The sequence below is a fragment of the Silene latifolia genome, chromosome Y (genome assembly GCF_048544455.1).
Source record: "Silene latifolia isolate original U9 population chromosome Y, ASM4854445v1, whole genome shotgun sequence".
Classification (NCBI taxonomy): Eukaryota; Viridiplantae; Streptophyta; class Magnoliopsida; order Caryophyllales; family Caryophyllaceae; genus Silene; species Silene latifolia.
In genome coordinates, this window is record NC_133538.1 from 183,442,548 (window position 1) to 183,469,346 (window position 26,799).

Consider the following 26,799-nt stretch of genomic DNA (forward strand, 5'->3'; position numbering starts at 1 on the left):
GCCTAAAGCATCGTATATTCCTAATGGTTTCAATCTCTAGAATGAGGATAGGAATACATTTGACATCCGTCCTTCCTATATCAATATGGTGGAGAGAAATCTCTATAGAGGTGTGGCATGTGAAGACCCGAGGAAGCATATGGAGGTCTTTACGGACTACTATTCTGTTGGAGCTTGTGTCCTCCACAAATTAGTGTGATAACATTTGTAAATCTCTTAAAGGTTCACAAGGGTATACTTCGTATTTTATCAGTTGATTAACGATTACCTAATAACGGTTGGCTTGCTAGATAGTTTGACGTTATTATCATGCAAATGGCGGTGATCAACTGGTCCTAAAAGTCACACCTAAAGGATGTGTTTGAGAGATGTGGTTATGGAAATGTAATCAAATTGATGCCTTATATGACTAAACAGTTATTCAATGTGTTGATGAGATGATTATTTAATGCCGATTAAATAATATTAGCTGAGACGAATTAACTGTCAAATTTGTAAAATTGAATATAATATGTTATATTTAATTAATGTATATAATGTTAGCTTGGACGAATTAATATGTTAATTCGAAATTAAATGTAATCGGTTATATTTAATCAGCGAATGATAATTATAAGATATTGTCATTATTGACCCGTATTAATAAAAAGGAATAATATTAATGACAGTTTATATTTAACACATTTTATACATTTTTGGAATAACCGAAAATAAGGATTTTTATCCTCATTTTCGATAGTTGCCAAAACCGAAAATAAGGAAATAATACTCCTTATTAATTCGGTATATGGGCCAAAAATAGGAAGTAAAAAATAACCCTATTGTTGTTCCTCTTTCACGGTTTAAGAGGGAGGAGAGGGAGTAATTTTCTAACCTAATTCTAACCTATTCTTGCCTCTCATCTAAAAACACAAAAACGAAAAACCCTAAGCAATTTTACAGAAATTGAGGGATCGATTCTAGCAACAAGTTAAGGGCATATCTTATATCATCTTGGGTGCAACTGATAGGCGAATATCATTGCGATATTTTTCTTAGGCCGATTTTGCTAGGACCGAAGGTTACTCCTTAATTCTCAACCTTTTGTTTATGTAATTCATTTTATGACTCGCATTCGTCATTATAATTCCTTATAATCCTTAAAATTAAAGGGATGCATACAGATAAATCCCACAAGTGGTATCAGAGCCATGGCCACGAATTTTATTTTGATGATTTTCATAAAATTGGATGTAAACAAAAATTGGTCTCGAAAATTAGGGTTTCAGTTGTAAGTTTTTTTTGAAGCCGTAGCTGATTTCGTTTCACGGTTTGGTCGATCGACCAGTACCCTTGGTCGACCAACTGCCTCGACTGATCGACCGAAATTTTTTTTTTTCGTTTTTGATATTTTGATTTCCATTTGATTCATACATATTGATGTTTTAATCAGTTAATATAATAATAAAATGAATTTGTAGATGCTTTGATTTAATTCGGATTAAATTAAATTGTAAATGGAATCGTCATGTTGATGATATAAAATTCGTTTTTCCTACATAGTTTTTGGCATATACGGTTAATCACGCTTCATTAATTCATATGCTAATCGTGTTCTAATAGCAACTATAAACGATTTTCTTCATCTTAATTTTTTTGTTTTAATTTTTTTTTGTTTTTTTTTGGTTTGCCGGGCATTTTTTTTTTCTTGTTTTCGTTTTTTGTTTTTTTTTTTTTATGTTTCGGTTTTTTACAGAATTGCCGAAAGAAAGAAAGAAATTTTTTTTTGATTTCTGTTTCTTTCAGCCGAGCTGAAAAATAAAAAAAAATAAAAAATTTCGAGTGTTTTTTTTGTTTTGCCGAGACCAAAAGAGAAAAAAAAAGGATTTTTTTTGTTTTTTTTGGCCAATTAATTATTGTGAAGCGGTTCATAATTCATTGATACTTAATTATTTTAAAGCAATTTAAATTATTGATGGATTAAATTCATATTACAAGTTTTATATGAATTAAGATTAAATTTATAGTGAGTAATTGAGGAATTGCCACTTAATTTGATCAATTAAATAGGTGGTTTGGATAAAATTAATCTACATAATTAAAGAATTATGTCTTGCATGTTTAATTTTTTTTAGCTGATGCGTTTTTTGTTGTTGAATGAATCGTTTGAATGGTTTAATTTACGTATTTTTGCAATCGGTTGAAATTTGTAATACTTAGTGTGGCCTTAGTCAAATTATGTTTTCGTAATGATGGGAACATAATTTTTAATGTAATTTGAGATCTCGTATCTCCGTTTGGTTTTCTTTATTTATTACGGTTTTGAAATTAGAATGTAAATAGGTTTATTATGTAATTTTAAATTGTAATTTTTTAGAAGACTAAAGATGGAGATTGGAGCTCACTCCCGCTACATGGATCAAGATGGAACATCAAGACAAGCTTCTCGGGTCCAAGGACGGATTCCAAAGTTGTACTTATGTTCATTTTGATAGGATAGGCCACACTAGGACTTTATTTTTTTCCGTTTTACCGTTCTTATTGCTTTTCATTCACATGCTAGTTAATGTATCATATTCCGCCTAAAACCAAACCACCTACTAAAATGCATGAAAATTGACACATATAGGTTGTATGTTAGTTTTCATAGACATACATATGTCACATGTTTATTAAGCCATCACCTTAGTTTATTCATTCACGCATGCTAGATATTAGTTCACTTAAAATGAATTAAAATAAAGTTGATGGGATCTTCCTCTAAAACGGAAATTGAGATTAGTCTTTATAAGGGCAAATAACTATGAATCCCTTCTTCGTCGGTAGGCATAATATGACCCTTCTACGTTGGGTAAGTAGTTTGTGTTGACTTAGTTTATCTCACCATTATAGTCCGAAGAGTTTCTCGTGATTATGATGGACTAAAGATAGAATTTACAGAAATTTATCGACCAAGAATTCTAACAGTAGAATTAGCCAAAAGGTTGACTTATCAATTTACAAATAATTGAGTTTTGGGATCATTTATATAATTCTTCAGGAATGTCAATTGTATAAATGCATGAGTCTTCGCGTTATAACAGTATTGCATTAGACTTAAATTAAAATCGATGCACATGCTTATTATTTATTCTTCTTTTCGCAGTGTCACACGTTTATATTACTGTTACAACAAATGGCTGGAAATAACAAAATCCCAATGCCAAGTGCCACACTTGGACGCGAGTCCTGGCTGAAAATTTTTATGGACAACATAAATCAGTACACGCGACTGAAGAATGATGGGTCCAACTTTGCGGACTGGGAGGCAGCATTATGGAATGCTGCCATTGCTGACGGTATGCTCAAGTACTTAACTGAGCCAATACCGGTAAACCCAGGCCCCAATGCGGGAGTTAACGAGTCACTTGCTTATAGTGATTTCGTTATGGAAGTGGGTGCGATAAATAACGTACTCATCTTTGCAATGGAAACCAATTTGCAGAGACGCTTCATTGCCCAAGGTGCGAACAAGATTTTCACCACGCTCACTAACGAGTTCTCAAAAGCACCAAGAATTGTTACTTATGAGCATACTTGTCGGTTCTTTGATGCGAAACTCCAAAAGGGCCAACCGGTTAGCCCACACATTCTTAACATGATTGAGAATGTCGTGAAATTGGAGGCACTTGATTGTAAAATCAGTGAGAGCATAGTCATTGACCGTATGCTTCATTCTCTTCACGATGGTTTTGCCCTTTTCAGGGCGAACTACTACATGAATGACTTGAAAAAGAGTCCTCATGAGCTACACTCCCTTCTCGTACAGACCGAGAAGGATATGAAATTGAGTGGGAGCATGAAGCAGGATGTTCTCACGATTTCCAACAAGGGTAAAGGTCAGGGCAAAGCTCCAGGCGACCTAATTGTAGGTAAGCCAAAATTCAAGAAGCCAGGAAACGGTAAGAGTGGGCCCGGTGAGACTAGTGGCTCACAGGGCAAGGCAAAGAGCAAGGGCGGTGACATTGAGTGCCACCATTATCACAAGACTGGACATTGGAGGAGGAACTGTCTCGTGTACCGTGAGGACATTAAAGCAGGCCACGTCGTTCCTGTTGGTATGTCATCTTATATTCATATGATTGAGATTAACCATACAAGTTTCGGAACTTGGGTACTTGATACTGGTTGTGGTTCTCATCTGTGTAATCATTTGCAGGGCCTATGAAACATAACACCTCTCGAAAAGGGTGATGTGGACCTGCGAGTCGGGAATGGAGCTAGAGTTTCTGCTGTCTTGAAGGGAACATATGTAATCCAACTCCCTAGTGGTTTTGAGTTATTTTTAAATAACTGTTACTATGTACCCAGTTTGTCTAAGAACATTATTTCAGTTTCCGTACTTGATAAAGACGGATTTTTATTTTTAATAAAGAATAATAGCTGTATTTTCTCTTTTAATGAAATTATTTATGGCAAAGCAGTTTCCATGAATGGAATTTATATCTTAGATCAAACCACGGAAGTATTACACGGGAATAATAAGAAATTAAAGGTTGGTGACAAAGATCAAACCATTGTCGAATGGGACACATAAATGAGAAACGTGTAAAGAAACTGTCGATAATGGGACTATTCCCGCATTCGATTTTTCTACATATGGCACGTGTGAATCATTTCTCATTGGCAAAATGACTCGAATTTCCTTCAAAGGTGTTGGAATTCGCGGTAGTGACCTATAAGGACTCATACATACTGATGTTTGTGGACCTATGTCAATTACCGCTAGAGATGGCTATAGATATTTTATCACTTTCACGGACGATTTGAGTAGATACGGATATGTCTACTTAATGAAGCATAAAAGTGAGTCCTTTGAGAAATTCAAGGAATAACAGAACAGGGTTGAAAACCAACTGGGTAGAAAGGTTGAAGCACTCCGTTCAGATCAGGGTGGCGAATATCTTTCAAATGAGTTTGATCAACACCTTAAAGACCGTGGAATCGTTCTACAGTTAACTCCACCTGGAACACCTCAATTAAATGGTGTATCCGAACGGAGAAATCAAAACTTACTTGATATGGTTCGATCCATGATGAGTCACACGGTAGTGCCTGATTCATTATGGGGTTTTGCTCTTTTGTCAGCTGCTCTTATACTTATCCGAAGTCCGACTAAAGCTGTTGACAAGACTACATATGAAATGTGGAAGGAAACGGTCCCTAACTTGTCCTTTATTCGGGTTTGGGGCTGCGAGGCTTATTTCAAGTGGAGACACGAGGATAAGCTCGGCCCGCGATCGGTCAAGACATACTTTATAGGTTATCCAAAAGGAACGTTTGGTCATTACTTCTATTCGCCTACCGAACATTGAGTTTTTGTTGCGGCTAGTGCGACGTTCTTAGATAAAGAATTTCTCGAGAACAAGACAAGTAATAGAACCTTCGAGCTGTCGATGATTCCAGAACCAACAACCGAGGAACAGATGGAGGAAGTTGTTCCTCCAACTGATGATACGGTTAATATTCCTGAGGAACCTAGGAGGTCGGGTAAAGTCTCTAATCCTCCGAACAGATACATTGGTATGGTCGAGGAGAATGGCGTTTTACTCCTAGAGAGTAATGAACCCGCTACTTATAAAGGTGCTATGGCCTGTTCTGACTCAAAGCTATAGCTCGAAGCCATGCAATCCGAGATAGACTTCATGTATGAGAATGACGTATAGGATCTTGTTGATTTACCTAATAAGGTAAAACCTCTACAGTGCAAATGGCTTTACAAAATAAATCGTTCTGTAGACGCGCAACCAGATACCTATAAGGCACGACTAGTGGCAAAAGGTTTCACTCAAGTGCACGGATTGAATTATGATGAAATTTTTGCACCTGTAGTCATGCTACGTTCCATTCGGATAATCTTAGCGATTGCCGCATTTCAAGACTATGAAATTTGGCAAATGGATGTGAAAACCGCCTTCTTAAACGGTTATTTAGAGGAAGAGTTTTACATGGTGCAACCCGAAGGTTTCATAGATCCTGAACATCCTAAGAAAGTATGCAAGCTTAAACGCTCCATTTATAGACTTAAGCAAGCATCTCGGAGTTGAATCATCGTTTCGACCAAGTGATAAAAGAATATGGTTTCACTCGATCGGTCGAGGAACCATGCTTATATATCAAGTCGAGTGGGAGCAAGATTGTATTCTTGATATTGTATGTCGATGACATACTCTTGATTGGGAATGACATTCCTCTCCTATCTTCGGTTAAAGAATAGTTGAAGAACCATTTCCAGATGAAAGATCTGGGTGAGGCACAACGTATTTTGGTATTCCGTATCTACCGAGATAGATCATGACGGACGTTATCACTTAGTCAGGAGTCTTATTTGGATAAGATTCTTGAGAAGTTCAGCATGACCAACTCTAAGAAGGGGAACCTTCCAATGACGTCTGGGATGCAGTTGAGCAAATCTCAGACTGTGACACCCTTATTTATTGCTGAAAAATAAACACATAATTCTAGATAAAAACTGCATGGATATGTTTGTAATAGGTTCATTTGGGTAAAAACCTGTAATTTTTAAAACCTGAACCTGTTATAAAAATATCCAAATGGGAAGGTGTCAAACATGCAAGGTCTAAATAAATCTCACAAATAAAACATCGCTAAAGTCGCGAAACAAAGTTATACAACCCAAATATGAAAAAGGGAGACATATGACCCTAAAGAAAGTAAATGACATAAAAAGTGTTTAAGGGTCACAATAAAATAAAGCCAATCTAGGTCCCAAGGTTACTTTGCTCGCTAGCTCGTCCATGTACCCCATATATACATCACCTACCTGTCAATCGCATTTTATACAAATACGAAAGCCACAGTCAGTGGGGAGTAACTCCGAGTTCTCCCAACCACGAAATGTCATGATTAATATAACATGTAAACATAAGAATATGAATATGAATAACACATAGCCTTAACATATAGATGCTAGACAATCATGCTTATCATGTGACCAACAATATAACAACACATAGTCCTAGCATGTGAATACTAGACCGACTCATACTACACTATCATGTGAATCACATAACATCCAGGAATCCAAACTCTATCAACCATAGCCGGCTTGCTTCTCACCTTCTAAGATTCATAGAATCATCAAACAAGAAATGAAAATATATCTAGAGACAGGCATAAGTTCCTAGTACAGTCAATAGTCACTCTATAACTCGAGTCTATACCACGAGGTAAGGTAAACACCCTAGTCCTAAACCTGCGCAGACCTAGCGACATGCGGAAAATACCGCATCCAAGACCCATGATCACACACATGAGTACCCCTAAGGAGTCCACCAAAGGGTTGGCTAGTACTTAAGCTGACCACATACTTCTACGAGTACGTCAGGAGGTCATGTCCTAACTTGGATATAAACCCACCAAGCTAAGACACAAAGGCTATTAAGCCGCAAACATACACTCGTCAAAGACTATAATGGCCTATCTATGATGAAGGCCGAAATACTCACCTAGGACCTAGTCCCAGCTTGAATACTTTAGCCCACACCACACAAGACAAGTAGGACACCCAATTAACCAAAAAAAGGGGCAAAGAGTCCAAACTTGCACACACAAATGATCATACACACCCTAGCATATGAAAGGCTTCGCAAGAGCATATTTAGCTGACAATCCAACAATATCTCCAATATCAATAATAACCCAAATTCCAACTAACCACTAGTACCATAATCCATGAGAACAAGCTAAAATGGCAAAGAGGCAATAAGACTCAAGCATAAGGCATCCAAAGCATCCAACAACCAACATGTGAAATGATAATTACAAATATCAAGGCATAACATAAACATCCAATAACAACCAATCTCACCTCAAAGACAAACCCTCGACCCGAGTCACGCGACGGGTCGTCGGTCAAATCGAGGCTGGCCGGTTTAAACCTAGTATGACCAAACTCGTTCGGTCAATCTGGCCCAGCTCATAGTCTTGGCCTACTTTGGCCCAAATCACAAAATTCATCACAATATCATTCTCATGCCATTTCTAATTTCTATCATGTGAAAGACTATCAACATAAGAAAATATATTCCAACTTACAAAATACCTAATTCCACAAAATTCTCGCATAATAAAATAGCATAAATAACCGTCTCACACAAGGGTAAACTTTTCTATAAATTGTAATCGATAAAACGACGCCATTTACTCATACGGACTCCGAATTGAGTGATTCAAGTGGCTAAACCACCTAATTTTTCGATGCCGTTCAATCTGTCATATTTTTGGAAACATTGGAAAACGTCTCAGTCCGATACTGACGCGTTCCAGCCAAAACACGGACTTGTCACAACACATAATTCCTCATCCAAATTTGTTCCAAACAATAATATACAAATGGGTAACATAAATTTAACATAAGCATACTCATCTTATTTCATTCATTCATTTATCAACAAGATCGTCTCAAACAACAACAAACAACAACAACAACAACAACAACAACAACAACAACAACAACAAAAAACAACAAATACAACTACTAATGTGACATTAATTCGTCGAGTAACTCGGAATAGTTACCTTAAGTTTAGAAAAAAGAGAACAATAACACTTGAGAAAGAGCCCTAGAAACCGAAATCACTCATCATCTTCTACAATATATGAGTCACCTAACTCATATTCAAATTCTTCATCTATAAGAACAACAAAAACACAATTATTAAGCTTAAATTCGAAATCCTAAAAAAAGTGTCTTAAACAAAAATTGGGGGAAATGAAAATAAAGCTTACTAGTAGATGAGGATTGAAGAGAGGATTCCAAATATATAATTTTTATGAGATTTGGCGGAGAAATGAAGGAATTATGAAGGATTTAGGGATTATAAGGAGGATTTTTGAGATGAATTTGGTGTTTGATGAAAGGAAGAGAGAGAATGAGAATTGAGGAAATGAAAGATGAAAAGAAGACCCATGGAGGATGGAGGGTGCATGGTTTGGGGTAGGGTGTTTGGGTGAGTTTCCATTGTTTACGTTTTGGTTCGTGTCGACGGAAATTAGAAATATTCGTCGAACGCGATTTCCGAGAAAATTAAAGTTCTTAAACACGATTTTACTAAAATATTAAGTACTCATATGCCCAATATCCAAACTCGTTTACCCAACGACCGTAAGAAATGGGAAAATCCCAATTTTACGACTTTTATCCGAAATCTATTTTATCAAGGGAAAAAGGTTTAAATATAGTTTAAATCACTTTTAAACATTTCTAAACTATCAAAAATAATTACATTTCTTCAAAATAAAATAAGATTATATTTTATCAAATAAATTTTATTTCAAATAAATTAATATTAAATTAAAATAGATTAAATTGTTACTTTTAAAATATAATAAGAGTCTTCAAAATTATGGGGTGTTACAATCATCCCTCCTTTTAAGAAGTTTCGTCCTCGAAACTTGCAAGTAGAAAACGAAAATATAATAAGGACGAACTCAATTTTCCAAGGGCGAAAATCAAAACATTCAAAACAAATTGGAATTTCAAAAGATGATCCTTCAAAAGGGCTTAAGAAAACTTTCAAAAGCACGATGTCCATATCAAGGGAATGAGAGAACTCTTGATGCATGCAAGCGCGCTATCATTCCGAATCAAGGACAAATCAAAATACGAAATCATTCGCCGATAAGTGCAGAACTAGCTATCAGACGTCTCCAATAACGAATCCTGACAACGAATCAACGCCAAAACAAAATGAAAGCGAAAGGTCAAATGCAATTGTTATAGAAGAATGTTAAATCATTTTTCAAACTTTACCAGAAATCAAGTTTTCCAAATATAATACAAATTTTAACAATGAATCGAAAAGTTAACTAACATTGGTCCGAAATTACACAAAACGAGAAATAGCTTAGGTATCAAATCGAACATCAAGGTTGAAAGAGAGTGAGAAATCATTTTCAAATGTTAAAGAAAGAGGTCAATTTGTAGATTTAACTCCAATTTTAAAATAATGAACCAAAAGTTTACTCAAACTAGATAGAATCTATGCAAGATGGAAAACAAATCGGGAACGAGAGGTGCAAGTCGTGATAGGGAACTCACACCCAACAGACAAGAAGGAATTGAACTCTTAAAGGTGGAATTTTGGGATGAAGTCAATAAAGATGTCAACGAACAAGAAGCTTTACTCAAAAGGTCAAATGAGTTCCAAAAAGGTGAACTCAACGGAACAAGCCAGAATAGCAAGAATGACAATTGTCGGAGATCAGAATTAGGAAGATCGGTACATCAAGAAAGGTTACTCACTCAATTTTCCAGCCACAGAGTCATCCTACTAGGTCCTTCGAACATCAACAGGGCAACAACCAGAGGCCACACTAATCCAAAGAGCCATCTGAAACACTCATCGACAAGTCTACTTATAAGCTAATCCTTGAGACAATCCTATCCTCTACAATTATAACTTAACAATTACCCAATCAAAATGTTTCCACCAATATCCTCCACCGAACAAAATCAAAATCCAAAGTCGAAACTAGTAACAATATTATACCCTTACCAAGATTCAATATTCCCAAATGCATTCATGCTAGAAACCAACCCACAAGCAACACGTTGCACTATCCAATCCATAATTAGCACTAACTATAAGATAAATGGGTTCATCAGACAAATCATCTGATCTGTTTACTCAAGATTCACTATCCTACTTTCCAACAATATTCCAATTCCAATAGAAAGATTCCTCAAAGGATTAAATATAAGGTCCAAAATTACAATAACATTCCACAAACTTAGCTATCAATCCCTAATACCGTAAAGTAAGGCTCAAATGACAAACGAACAATCCCCGAACGAACAATGCCCAAAACAAATCCAAAATAACCATAGAAATACTCCACCAAGGTAAACTAATCCCATTAGTCTCATCATCAAATCGAAACCAAAGTGAGTCTTATACCACCAAATCACGCGAACCTCAAATCGCAAGGAGACTACAACATTGCCATCATAAGAATTCCATCAAAAATCTAACTCTCATATCACATGGTCAAATACAGACACAAACTCCTACACCAATTCCCGACAAAAACCAAAATACAAAAATCCTCAAATCACATCCCACTAACTCTGTAAACATGATCAACAAGGTAACAACTATACTAAGGAGATAAGGAGTGATAACGGGATAGAGAAACGGTAAAATATTTTCGAAGGGTGCATGAGCATGACAAGTTAGGAAACTAAGGAGTCGGACCGTAAAGATAACGGTTGACAGAAATAAGAGGTACTCGAGTTAAGAAGATATCTCGGGCAAGAAGAAGATACGTAAACTTCGGCATAAAAACAGGGTTCAACGAACGCTAAAGAGAAGGAGAGGAGAACAGAAGCGGCATAATGAAAGGGTTACCGCTTAACCAAACACTCCTCAAAGCTTATGATCGCTATGATAAGGTTACATCACTAAGGTGCTCAACAAAGCCTCAAAAGTCTACCAAATCATAGGACTAACAAGGACTCTACAATGGTAGGTATTCCTCAACTTAATTGGTTCCAAGAGCCAAAATCAATTCACCACACAAATTCATTTGTTACCATCCAAGTCCCAAAGTATCTCCTTTACAATTCTCGTCATCGAACTTCACTTGCTATGTCATCCCCACGTACCATGGCTTGTTTACACTATCATCTCACCACTTCGTACTTCTAGTCTCCGATACCATAAATTAGAATCGCATCTTTGAACTCATGAACTACATCGAACAACTTTCCACCAAAATTCCCAAATTCAGATATGATTAATAAGGTCAACCACGTGTTCTCAAATTTCAAAAGGTCAACAAGGGTTACTCTATACTAGATTTGGTCAACTCAAAAGGTTTAACAAACTAACTAATTCCAAAGTACGATACCACTCCATTAAGCAACATGAATGTCCTATTGTATTCCTTTCAAGGCCTACAAAGATTGGGGCTAACTATCATTCTTTTAATTCTCCACAAGAAACATCGAGACTCTCAAATGAAGTAGCTTAGGTTCATTCCAACTTATGTGCTAAGGTAGTACCCATGCTCAATCACCTATAACAAACAAGCTCTCAATAGACATAAATCCCAAGGTGTTTCTCAACTCACTAGGCTCTCACATCAAGCACAACTAACAAGACTAACCAAAGGATGAATCGGGAGAGAGAATGGGAGAGTAGTTACCAAGGCGAGAGAAGAGGAATTAGAAAGACGAATAAACAACGAGATTGAAAGAATAAGGTAAGGTACACTGAACACGAAAAGAAATATCGAGAAAGTAGAAGCACTCTTCATTTGGCATAACCAATCTTCAACATTCGGCAACGGCCACTCAATCTTGGTCACCAACGAGTAAGATCACGCTCGTAGCTTCAACGGCGCGAAAATTAATAACTAACAATTAACAAACCTAGCTTGTAAGATTGCATTATCTACGTTTCTTGGAGCGGCCATCTTGCAAAAAAGAACATTGGTTAGCACCTAACAAATAGCAATCACAAAGAGGCTACAACATAAGGTCCTAAGTCTACCCATCCTACCCATCTCTCAAGTTTATTATTTTAAGGTCAAGTTATTTATATTGGGGGTGCACAAACGTGCGTCGGGAGCAAATATGCTCTGATACCAAATGTGACACTCTCATTTATTGCGGAAAAGTAAACACATAATTCTAGATAAAAACTGCATGGATATGTTTGTAATGTTCATTTGGGTAAAAACCTGTAATTTTTAAAACCTGAACCTGTTATAAAAATATCCAAATGGGAAGGTGTCAAACATGCAAGGTCTAAATAAATCTCATAAATAAAACATCGCTAAAGTCGCGAAACAAAGTTATACAACCCAAATATGAAAAAGGGGGACATATGTCCCTAAAGAAAGTAAATGACATAAAAAGTGTTTAAGGGTCACAATAAAATAAAGCCAATCTAGGTCCCAAGGTTACTTTGCTCGCTAGCTCCTCCATGTACCCCATATATGCATCACCTACCTGTCAATCGCATTTTATACAAATACGAAAGCCACAGTCAGTGGGGAGTAACTCCGAGTTCTCCCAGCCACGAAATGTCATGATTAATATAACATGTAAACATAAGAATATGAATATGAATAACACATAGCCTTAGCATATAGATGCTAGACAATCATGCTTATCATGTGAACAACAATATAACAACACATAGTCCTAGCATGTGAATAATAGACCGACTCATACTAAACTATCATGTGAATCACATAACATCCAGGAATCCAAACTCTATCAACCATAGCCGGCTTGCATCTCACCTTCTATGATTCATAGAATCATCAAACAAGAAAGGACAATATATCTAGAGACAGGCATAAGTTCCTAGTACAACTCAATAGTCACTCAGAACTCGAGTCTATACCACGAGGTAAGGTAAACACCCTAGTCCTAAACCTGCGCAGACCTAGCGACATGCGGAAAATACCGCATCCAAGACCCATGATCACACACATGAGTACCCCTAAGGAGTCCCCCAAAGGGTTGGCTAGTACTTAAGCTGACCACATACTTCTACGAGTACGTTAGGAGGTCATGCCCTAACTTGGATATAAACCCACCAAGCTAAGACACAAAGGCTATTAAGCCGCAAACATACACTCGTCAAAGACTATAATGGCCTATCTATGATGAAGGCCGAAATACTCACCTAGGACCTAGTCCCAACTTGAATACTTTAGCCCACACCACACAAGACATGTAGGACACCCAATTAACCAAAAAAAGGGGCAAAGAGTCCAAACTTGCACACACAAATGATCATACACACCCTAGCATATGAAAGGCTTCGCAAGAGCATATTTGGCTGACAATCCAACAATATCTCCAATATCAATAATAACCCAAATTCCAGCTAACCACTAATACCATAATCCATGAGAAAAAGCTAAAATGGCAAAGAGGCAATAAGACTCAAGCATAAGGCATCCAAAGCATCCAACAACCAACATGTGAAATGATAATTACAAATATCAAGGCATAACATAAACATCCAATAACAACCAATCTCACCTCAAAGACAAACCCTCGACCCGAGTCCCGCGACGGGTCATCGGTCAAATCGAGGCTGGCCGGTTTAAACCTACTTTGACCAAACTCGTTCGGTCAATCAGGCCCAGCTCATAGTCTTGGCCTACTTTGGCCCAAATCACAAAATTCATCACAATATCATTCTCATGCCATTTCCAATTTCTATCATGTGAAAGACTATCAACATAAGAAAATATATTCCAACTTACAAAATAACTAATTCCACAAAATTCTCGCATAATAAAATAGCATAAATAACCGTCTCACACAAGGGTAAACTTTTCTATAAATTGTAATCGATAAAACGACGCCATTTACTCATACGGACTCCGAATTGAGTGATTCAAGTGGCTAAACCACCTAATTTTTCGATGCCGTTCAATCTGTCATATTTTTGGAAACATTGGAAAATGTCTCGGTCCGATACTGACGCGTTCCAGCCAAAACACGCACTTGTCACAAAACATAATTTCTCATCCAAATTTGTTCCAAACAATAATATACAAATGGGTAACATAAATTAAACATAAGCATACTCATCTTACTTCATTCATTCATTTATCAACAAGATCGTCTCAAACAACAACAAACAACAACAACAACAACAACAACAACAAACAACAACAAACAACAAATACAACTACTAATGTGACATTAATTCGTCGAGTAACTCGGAATAGTTACCTTAAGTTTAGAAAAAGAGAACAATAACACTTGAGAAAGAGCCCTAGAAACCGAAATCACTCATCATCTTCTACAATATATGAGTCACCTAACTCATTTTCAAATTCTTCATCTATAAGAACAACAAAAACACAATTATTAAGCTTAAATTCGAAACCCTAAAAAAAGTGTCTTAAACAAAAATTGGAGGAAATGAAAATAAAGCTTACTAGTAGATGAGGATTGAAGAGAGGATTCAAAATATATAATTTTTATGAGATTTGGTGGAGAAATGAAGGAATTATGAAGGATTTAGGGATTGTAAGGAGGATTTTTGAGATGAATTTGGTGTTTGATGAAAGGAAGAAAGAGAATAAGAATTGAGGAAATGAAAGATGAAGAGAAGACCCATGGAGGATGGAGGGTGCATGGTTTGGGGTAGGGTGTTTGGGTGAGTTTCCATTGTTTACGTTTTGGTTCGTTTCGACGGAAATTAGAAATATTCGTCGAACGCGATTTCCGAGAAAATTAAAGTTCTTAAACACGATTTTACTAAAAGATTAAGTACTCATATGCCCAATTTTCAAACTCGTTTACCCAACGACCGTAAGAAATGGGAAAATCCCAATTTTACGACTTTTATCCGAAATCTATTTTATCAAGGGAAAAAGGTTTAAATATAGTTTAAATCACTTTTAAACATTTCTAAACTATCAAAAATAATTACATTTCTTCAAAATAAAATAAGATTATATTTTATCAAATAAATTTTATTTCAAATAAATTAATATTAAATTAAAATAGATTAAATTGTTACTTTTAAAATATAATAAGGGTCTTCAAAATTATGGGGTGTTACACAGTCACCCACGACGCCTGAAGGGATTGAGCGCATGAGTCGTGTTCCTTATGCATCTGCAATAGGATCAATCATGTATGCCATGATATGCACACGTCCAGACATGGCATATGCATTGAGTATGACGAGTCGGTACCAAAAGACTCTAGGTGAAACACACTGGATAGCTGTTAAAAACATCCTCAAGTACCTACAGAGGACTAAGGATTGGGTATTGATTTATGGAGGAGATACTAAGCTATGCGCAATCGGTTACGCAGATGCTAGCTTCCAAATGGATCGAGATGACTCAAAATCTCAGTCTGGGTTCGTCTTTACTCTTAATGGTGCTGCGGTCAGCTGGAAGAGTTCCAAACAGAGTGTTGTAGCATATTCTACCACTGAATCCGAGTACTATGCCGCTTTGGAGGCAGCAAAGGAAGCGATATGGATGCGTCAATTCTTACAAGGACTTGCGATAATTCCTAGTTCGAATGACCCGATCACCATATATTGTGACAATAGAGGTGCCATCTTCCAGGCTAAGGAGCTAAAGTTTAGCAACAAATCTAGACATGTACATCAGAAGGCTCACCTGATCCGTGATTACGTGGAGCAAGAGGAGATAGTGATTGACAAGATTGCGACGAATGATAACATCACGGATCCTCTCACTAAAACGTTGAATTATGATAACCATGTAGGACATGTTATTTCCATGGGAATTAAACGTGTTCCTGAGTTGTAGTAGTTGATTATGGATTTGATACATTATTTTTTTTCATATACTATTTATAACTTCATCGTTTTTTATAATATTTTGTTTTTCATGTGGATTGTACTGACAACTTTGAACGCCACAAAGTGAACTGAATTACATTATACTTTTTTTTGTCTGTAATCGCCTTAATGAGCTGATAACTCTGGCTATTATATTGTGCAATCGATTGATGGTGGGTTCAACGAGCCATAAGTTAAACGGTGGACTGATCGATCACAGATGCGAGATTATAACGATACCTCGTAGGACAAATTTTTGTGGCAACGTAATGGAGTCCTAAATGTTTAAAAACATTCGGTTCCAGGTCATGGATAGAACATCCATTGTGTTCCTAGAGTCGATTCTTTTGATTATCGACTGTCTCTTGAGATTAAGGCAGTTTTTGGGTGACTTTGGTTTCTTTCTCACGGTCTGCCGTAACTGGAGGCTAAGTAGATTTTTTCTAGGTCATTTCATACTATGCTTACATCTGCAGGATTCGAGTTGAGGAAAATATCCAACCTTTATCTGGTATAGTTATTTCTCAGGGCCACTCGAGGAGTAGTAACTGAAATGCATGGCCATGCTCGAATGATGATTCGTTTATCAGTTAAGTTACTCTCTAGTCGGGGAAACCACACTTGATACAGATCACTTGTAAAATATGACCTATGTGAATACGGATTTTGCAAATTGTTTTACATTGAGTGGGAGAAATTTTAGGATATGAGAATCGGTTATCGCACATACACTTGTAAGGACAAGTGGGAGTTTGTTGGAGCTTGTGTCCTCCACAAATTAGTGTGATAACATTTGTAAATCTCTTAAAGGTTCACAAGGGTATACTTCGTATTTTATCAGTTGATTAACGATTACCTAATAACGGTTGGCTTACTAGAAAGTTTGACGTTATTATCATACAGATGGCGGTGATCAATTGGTCCCTAAAAGTCACACCTAAAGGATGTGTTTGAGAGATGTGGTTATGGAAATGTAATCACATTGATGCCTTATATAACTAAACAGTTAGTCAATGTATTGATGAGACGATTATTTAATGCCGATTAAATAATATTAGCTGAGACAATTAATCACAAATTTCGTAAAATTGAATATAATATGTTATATTTAATTAATGTATATAATGTTAGCTTGGACGAATTAATATGTTAATTCGTAATTAAATGTAATCGGTTATATTTAATCAGCGAATGATAATTATACGATATTGTCATTATTGACCCGTATTAATAAAACGGAATAATATTAATGACAATTTATATTTAACACATTTTATACATTTTTGGAATAACCGAAAATAAGGATTTTTATCCTCATTTTCGGTAGTTGCCAAAACCGAAAATAAGGAAATAATACTCTTTATTATTTCGGTATATGGGCCGAAAATAGGAAGAAAAAAATAACCCTATTGCTCTTCCTCTTTCACGGTTTAAGAGGGAGGAGAGGGAGTAATTTTATAACCTAATTCTAACCTATTCTTGCCTCTCATCTAAAAACAAAAAAACGAAAAACCCTAAGCAATTTTACAGAAATTGAGGGATCGATTCTAGCAACAAGTTAAGGGCATATCTTATATCATCTTGGGTGCAACTGATAGGCGAATATCATTGCGATATTGTTCTTAGGCCGATTTTGCTAGGACCGAAGGTTATTCCTTAATTCTCTACCTTTTGTTTATGTAATTCATTTTATGACTCGCATTCGTCATTATAATTCGTTATAATCCTTAAAATTAAAGGGATGCATACAGATAAATCCCACATGTTCTACTATCCCCGCCACAAAGGGGGTAACTCAAGACAAGATTAAGGAAGTTCTATTTCCTTTTTCTTTCACCGATGCAGCCAGGGAGTGGCTGACAGACTTGGACCGTACGGCCGCAGGGGTTACAAACTGGGAGACCGTTGCTCTTTCTTTTTATAAGAGATATTTCCCTCCACAGCGCACCAATCAGCTTAGGCCAAAGATTACGAGTTTCAAGCAGGCACCTGACGAGACTCTCTATGAAGCATGGTCCTGTTTCAAGAAGTTGGCGAGGTCTCTTCCTCACCATGGTTTTGACCCGTGGTTTCTATTTAACCAGTTCTACAATGGGCTGTATGATGATCATAAAGCCATACTTGATGCGTCATCTAATTTGAGATTCCAAGAGAATACTGACGATGATATGGGAAGGGCCCTTATTGAAGAGATGGCGAACCACAGTGCTGAATATGGAAACCCGAGGGATGGTATTAGAACAGTTCATGCAGTCGATAAGCAAGTGGTGGCTCAACTGGAAGCCATGAATGCTAGATTTGATAAGTTGGAGTTACATTCTGCTGGGGAGCCTCGGACGGTCCATATGCTGTTGGCTGTCTTACAGAGAAGGAACAGGTCATTGCCTTTCAACAATACAGGCAAGGAGGGGGTTCCTATTCTAATAACCAAGGGGCAGTCCATCCCAATTTGAGGTGGACTAGTCAAAATGTGCTCAATCCTAACCCTCCTCCGCACCAGCAGCAGTCATATGTCCCTCCACATAAGACTCAACAAGGCTTTCAGACGCCTCCTTCCTTTCCTACACCTAATCAAGGTGCCTCGTCTTATGGTGGGGTGAGTGAGATAGGTGAGTTGAAGACGATGTTGCAGTCTTTAACAAAGCAGTGAAAGTTAAGCGACCAACAAAAAGATGCTTCTATCAAGGCACTTGAAACTCAAGTTGCCCAGTTAGCCGCTAACCAGTCCACAAGGAAGCCGGGTCATTTACCGTCACAAAGTGACAAAAATCCACATGAGACGGTAAATTTAATTAATTTGAGAAGCGGTCATTCACATGAGGGACCGGAAGTGTTGAAATTAAACCTAAGGAAGGAAATAATAGCTGATGAACAGTGTTCTGTCAAAGGAAATGAGCTGAAGGCAAAGAAAGTACTCGATCGACTAGTTTCTGGAGGTCGATCGTGTAGATTTGCTGAAGAAAGTGCTCGATCGAGTGGAATTTCTACTCGATCGAGTGAACAGGTGTAACACCCCCATACTCCAAGTGCCTTACCAGGACCACTCAGGTATAAAGATGCTACCATCTCGGTTACCCGAGGCATGATAATCATAAGACAATGAAGAAACATACTTTATTAAACAAGTTAAGTGATTACATAACAAAACCAATCGTAAGCAAAATACAACGCTCTCAAACTATAAGCCAACGAAAGGAACTGTCCTAACAAACACAAATGGCGGAAGACTAAAGACTCGATATGTGATGACTCCATCCCCAAACTAGATCCCACGCGTATCCAAGATATACCGCTTGAGCAACTCTCACCACCCCGAATGGATCACCACGATTTTTAAAACATTTAAACGGGGTCAGTACTAATCACACAATTTATATACATATCAACAATCCAATAAACAGACAGCTCACACCGTCACACATACAATCATACCAATCCCAACAATCTCAATCACCGACTGTCCACTGGACCAGCCCTCCCAGTGGGGGACCGCAGCCGTACCCACCAAATCCCCGCTCTTCATACCAAGCGATAAACCCATGTTCATTAATTTGCACATCCCCTTCCGTGGCGGGTTCCACAAAGGGCGAAACCAGGGCGTGAAGCCACTCCCGCAAGTGACTGCACTCAGCCGAGAACGCATCTCGAGAACCATAGGCAAGCAGTCACAATCACAATATCAACAACCGTCTGAATCTATCAACAATGTACAATCACAATCATAGCCGTCACAATACAATTACTATAACAAACAATCAATCTCAACACATCAACAATCATCCCATTATGGGACTAATACGAGTAGGAAATCCTACCTGTAAGCACACAATCGACGGTCTCTCTGCTGAGTCAAAAAGCTTCCTCTATGAACCCTCCTCCTATCATACAACATATAGAGGCTACCAAATCACATCCTACACATAAACCCCCAAATCTCTAAATTAGGGTTTAACCAAATCAAAGGAAAGACAATAAAAAGGGTACATAGATCTTACCCTCGACGCAAGGAACTCAACGGTATAACCAACGACGCGAACTGACCTTCCAAACTTCGGGGATTGCTAATTATGCGATTAGGATGAAGAACTTGCTTGCTTCCTCTCTTAAACAGTAATTTAGGTTTTGCAAAAGTGATTTAGAATAATGACGATAAAGCTAATATACCTTAATCGCGTAATTAACAAAACCCGAGAAAACTCCCCGTAAAACCGGACACTCGATCGAGTACCCGAGATACTCGATCGAGTACCCCCTTACTCGATCGAGTACCCACGTTACTCGATCGGGTACCCAACAGGTCAGAAACTATTTTAAAACGCAACTCACCCTTACTCGACAAAGTAAGGCCTACTCGATAGAGTACCCAAAGACTTATAAATACGGAGTATTACAGTCTTCTCTCCTTAAAAAGAACTTCGTCCCCGAAGTTCAACCCATACATAAAAACAACCATACTGACTCGACCAAGACACCACAACTTAGCTAAGGACTCAAGAACTCGACCGAACATAGAACATGAACTCTTGACACCCACTCCACAAACTATGTTTACTTCCACAACATGACTCACTATATCGTATCTACCACATATATATCTCTCACGACACCAACTCCATGCATAACCAACTACCATCCTCTAATGCTGCTAGCTCCATAATATCATCAACTATCAAATCCAATACCAAGACACTCATAGACATCAAACGGAATGTTACATTCTACCACCCTTAAAAGGAACTTCGTCCTCGAAGTTTACTCACACTAATAACCTCATCATCCAACTCTCAACACTAGTGAAATATTCTCACACTCCTAAACATCACGCTACTACAAGCACGGTCATGACCTTTAATAAAATCACCCACAACACGAATCGATCTTATATTCTACATCAAGACTCAACTTCCGAATATATTATCATATGTACAACCATCAAAATCTGTTTTATCGCATCCTACTCCTCTTAAGCCAAATGTTACGTCCTCGTAACTCACTAATACCCAAACCATATCTATATCTCATTACCTTCTGTACCACCACATGTCAAAGATAACCGTCTATAAACCAAACACTCGCCATTCTTATAACTCACGATCCGCACTCGTACACGCACACTAGATCCTCAAGTTCTTTCTTTCATTACCGTAAAACTCATACACAACTTAACATGACACTAATTCCCCAAACACCCTACACTCACTGTCTCAACAAAAGATTATGAACTACCTGCCACTTTCAGATCATTACAACACATGTTCCACGAATCATTTTCCATTACCATGTCTACCGATGTCTCATCTGAAAACAAGATCAAAATTACTGTAACAACCTCTCACAACCGTGTCCCATCAACAGAATATCACTATAACATGACAACAACGAAAACATATACAACTCTATTTCATATCATATTCTACCTCATTCCCAACTTAACCTGGTAAAGAAAACATCAATCAACGTACAAAATCGTCTATCTCGCACAAACTGAAACTCGCAGGGAGCAACATCAAACAAAACAACAATCTATGTATAACTGGTATGTACTTTCGAAACTCGAATCATAATCATCCCGCCTACTTCACCACAACCGGTGACGGCATCACAACACCGCCACCAACAGCCACACCGTAGTGCGAAAATACCCGCATCACAACACTATGTACTGTGCCCGGATCACCACCCGAGGCACCCCAACCACACCGATAGACATCACAACTGCATACAATTCCCATAAATACTGACTCAGCATAACTTCTCATACAAGAAAAACTTACTCAAATCGACTTTATTAAATCACCACGCAACATATTATATGGATAAACAGATAAGCATCTCATGAACATCATTTCTACCATTTCACGGAATACACATGTGTTATCAATACACATAAAATTATAACTAGCCATGTCAAATCAATCAAATTATTAACTTTTTGGATATCATTCAATTAAATTATCGTGTCCAACATATATATTACCTAACATTCATAAAACAACTTTATAATTATCACACCATACCACTACTTGTGAGGTCAGAACCTCACACAAACATTTACACATAACATAGACCCGTAATCACAACCAACTAGTCAATCCTGACCACGTAAGTTACCACTCGATAAAGGTTACCTGCCGCCCGAGTTTAACTCATATGCCCCTCATAACATATTCCCCCATTCGCACAACCATCACTTCCTGCCAAATATAACCATACCTTTACTATTCAACTAATAGCATCCGCCTCATCTAACCACATCTTATACCCTCTCACAATCATACACAACAATCAGGTCCCTACCAAATCAACCTCTTTAGAATTGCTACCCTTCTAATATACCATCACTCTTAACCACTAGTGGTAACACCACCATGCCACCACTGCTCGTATATCAAACCTCTTACACTCATATCAAAATAACATGGTTTTTCTCCTATTTTTGGTTAACATTCCAAATAGCGAACATCAAACCCATCCACAAAATTACCTCAACATTATTCCCAATACCATCTTATTTGTATTGTCATCCAACTCTCCACCAAATATCTCGTATCGTGCCAATACTACACCAACTTCTTACTCCCTCAATTCCTCGAAACTCATTATCAATCATGTTGTCCTGAAACTCCTATATAACCTTTAGCTAACATCCTCGTGATACTATCACACATTTCGATGATTCCTTACCTTTATATCACATAGCTCCGGTGAACATTTTCCCCAGCTTACTTTTATCCTTCTTTTCTCTTTACACTCAATAATACCAATTAATAGTCCAACTCCTTATTCCTTCTAGCTAATTCTTTAGAAATCCAGTTACCCCTTCGTTGCTCCAAAACTCAAATTCCATTATTTTCTACCGACATCATTTCACTCTTTCTTACCATGGATCTTCTCTTATTATGCTATCACTAACACTTGCCACTAATCTATCCATAGAATCAACGTTTAATGTTCAAACAATTGCATCTCCCTTTTTACATCTCTAGAAATCAGAATTCATTTAATACCGTTAATTACCCAAGGAAATCACACAAAGAGTTTCATCTTTTAATAAACCAAACCTCCCAAATTCACTCATTGTCTACAAATACACCTCGTGACATGTCTCCACAAAGTTCACTATATATTACTCTTCTCAACCCCTTTGAAACGAACTTTTACTACATATATCCATAACCCACACGACTCCTAACCATTTCCCTCCATAATTCTTTACACATCTCAAGCTGCCACTATCCACATCCTTACTTTCAATATTTTATTCTAACGTTCATTATACTCACATCATCCCTTGCCCATATTCACTTACTTTTACATTACTCAACACACAATCATATCACTCATCCCGTCTCGCAAAACGTGCGCCATGCCTCAATAAACTATACCAATCTTCCTTTTCTTTTTCCACCGTCTATCATAATCACATATAACTCATGTCCTCCCCACCGAACTCATACTCATCATAAGTGCCACTCTTTACATCATAAGATTGGGTAACTTACGCTTCAGGACCAACACATACGTAAAACAATGCATAAAGAAGTAATACAACACCTTTGAATTAAACATAATATGCAACGAATGTCAAAAGATAAACATATGACCCGAAACACGCATATGACCTGCACAGACACCACTCGATCGAGTACCAGAACCTACTCGATCGAGTTGAGGCTACTCGATCGAGTGCCCAATCATGCTCGATCGAGTGCCCGACTCGAACCCAAACAGACCTTCCGATCTTCGACTTACTCGACCGAGTAGAGTAGCCACTACTCGATCGAGTGACCCCATACTCGATCGAGTGCCCGAGGTACTCGATCGAGTGCCCAAAAACACGATTCTGGTCAAAATAACGACAAATACCCACTCGATCGAATCAAACCCACTCGATCGAGTCATGCAGACTCGTGAATACTACCCGCATGTTATCTCACATACTCCAACGTACCATGCATTCATTATTATTTCAACATTATGATTACAACTACGCATTCAAATCTGCGCGACTCCTCATACAATCAACAAAATAATCTACTTCGTGTTATCAAGTGCCACGTTATAAACAACCATCATGCTTTTCATCCAATTCGTTATACAAAACACATATCATTGAACCTCTATTCTTTATGTTACTACTTACCAAAAGCCAAACATTACCATCTATCATGCTCATATAATATTCAACTTTCAATCATGTATTACCCGCATGTTTTAAACTTTCATAACTTTTTATAACACAACAACATTACAAATCCACTTCATCACATAAACACTTCCATAATCAAGAAATTCATATCCTTACGAAATTGCCACTTCATCTTTTCCAATCAATTCATCTAGTTCAATCATATACTTCATCTAACAAGCGCATATGATACGATAGTAGACAATTATACGAACTTAATATATAGCTTTACGCAAACAAAACTACGAAAACAAATCTTATCACACCCCCTAACCACATGTTATTAGGATTGCCTCACTATAAACCATTCGTCCTGCAACATCATTATTCATCAGGCATCATCATATACGAACTACTTTTTTTTTTCTACCATATCATTCATCATTCTCATATACTTTTCCAACGATTCCAACCAACATGTAAACCAACTATCATGCAGCATGCTTTCAACAAACCATATACAAAATCACATCATCACCATCTTTGTCTACACATTCCCCATTCTCCACAATCATACATCCACTGGTTCATACCACACATTACTATATAGATACACAATACACAAGGTAAACACATAGCGATCCCGACTCGTATCCCAAGGTGACCGGTTCAAAATTGTAGGGCGAGTTCGCGACTTTAGGATGTCTCCCAAGTCTTTGCATTAGCTCCTACAACCTTTACTCCGGGTTCATTTTAATTGACTCCCTATATTCTTTTGATTTATTGGTTACAGGTTTCAGGATCGTCGCTCTGATACCATTTGTAACACCCCCATACTCCAAGTGCCTTACCAGGACCACTCAGGTATAAAGATGCTACCATCTCGGTTATCCGAGGCATGATAATCATAAGACAATGAAGAAACATACTTTATTAAACAAGTTAAGTGATTACATAACAAAACCAACTCGTAAGCAAAATACAATCGCTCTCAAACTATAAGCCAACAGAAAGGAACTGTCCTAACAAACACAAAGGAAGACTAAAGACTACGATATGTGATGACTCCATCCCCACTAGATCCCACGTGTATCCAAGATATACCGCTGCAACTCGCTCACCACCCCGAATGGATCACCACGCTTTTAAAACATTTAAAGGGGGTCGATACTAATCACACAATTTATATACATATCAACAATCCGATAAACAGACAGCTCACACCGTCACACATACAATCATACCAATCCCAACAATCTCAATCACCGATCGTCCACTTTGGACCACCACCGCGAGGGGACCGCACCGTACCCACCAAATCCCCACTCTTCATAACGAGCGATAAACCCATGTTCATTAATGTGCACATCCCCTTCCGTGGCGGGTTCCACGAAGGGCGAAACCAGGGCATGAAGCCACTCCCGCAAGTGACTCCACTCAGCCGAGAACGCATCTCGAGAACCATAGGCAACCAGTCACAATCACAATATCAACAACCATCTGAATCTATCAACAATGTACAATCACAATCACAAGTCACAAATACAATTACTATAACAAACATTCAATCTCAACACATCAACAATCATCCCATTATGGGACTAATACGAGTAGAAATCCTACCTGTAAGCACACAATCGACGGTCTCTATTCTTTGAGTCAAAAAGCTTCCTCTATGAACCCTCCTCCTATCATACAACATATAGAGGCTACCAAATCACATACTACACATAAACCCCCAAATCTCTAAATTAGGGTTTAACCAAATCAAAGGAAAGACAATAAAAAGGGTACATAGATCTTACCCTCGACGCAAGGAACTCAACGGTATAACCAACGACGCGAACTGACCTTCCAAACTACGGGGATTGCTAATTATGCGATTAGGATGAAGAACTTGCTTGCTTCCTCTCTTAAACAGAAATTTAGGTTTTGCAAAAGTGATTTAGAATAATGACGATAAAGCTTATATACCTTAATCGCGTAATTAACAAAACCCGAGAAAACTCCCCGTAAAACCGGACACTCGATCGAGTACCCCCTTACTCGATCGAGTACCCACGTTACTCGATCGAGTACCCAACAGGTCAGAAACTATTTTAAAACGCAACTCACCCTTACTCGACAGAGTAAGGCCTACTCGATAGAGTAAGGCCTACTCGATAGAGTACCCAAAGTCTTATAAATACGGAGTATTACAACAGGAAAAAGCAAATGCTCGATCGAGTGATGCTGTTGAAGAAACTACTCGATCGAATGGGAATTTTGGCCGATCGAGTAGTATGGATAATGGACAGCGTGATCGAGAGCCTACTAGTGCTCGATCGA

General features: G+C 37.7%; 1 non-coding gene across 1 annotated transcript; it reads right to left on the reverse strand.

The window, feature by feature from the left end:
- Positions 1-18,296: 18,296 nt before the first annotated feature.
- On the reverse strand, positions 18,297-18,402 carry LOC141636410 (small nucleolar RNA R71). Its single transcript, XR_012541025.1, has one exon. It is a non-coding gene; the product is annotated as a small nucleolar RNA R71 (small nucleolar RNA).
- Positions 18,403-26,799: the final 8,397 nt, after the last annotated feature.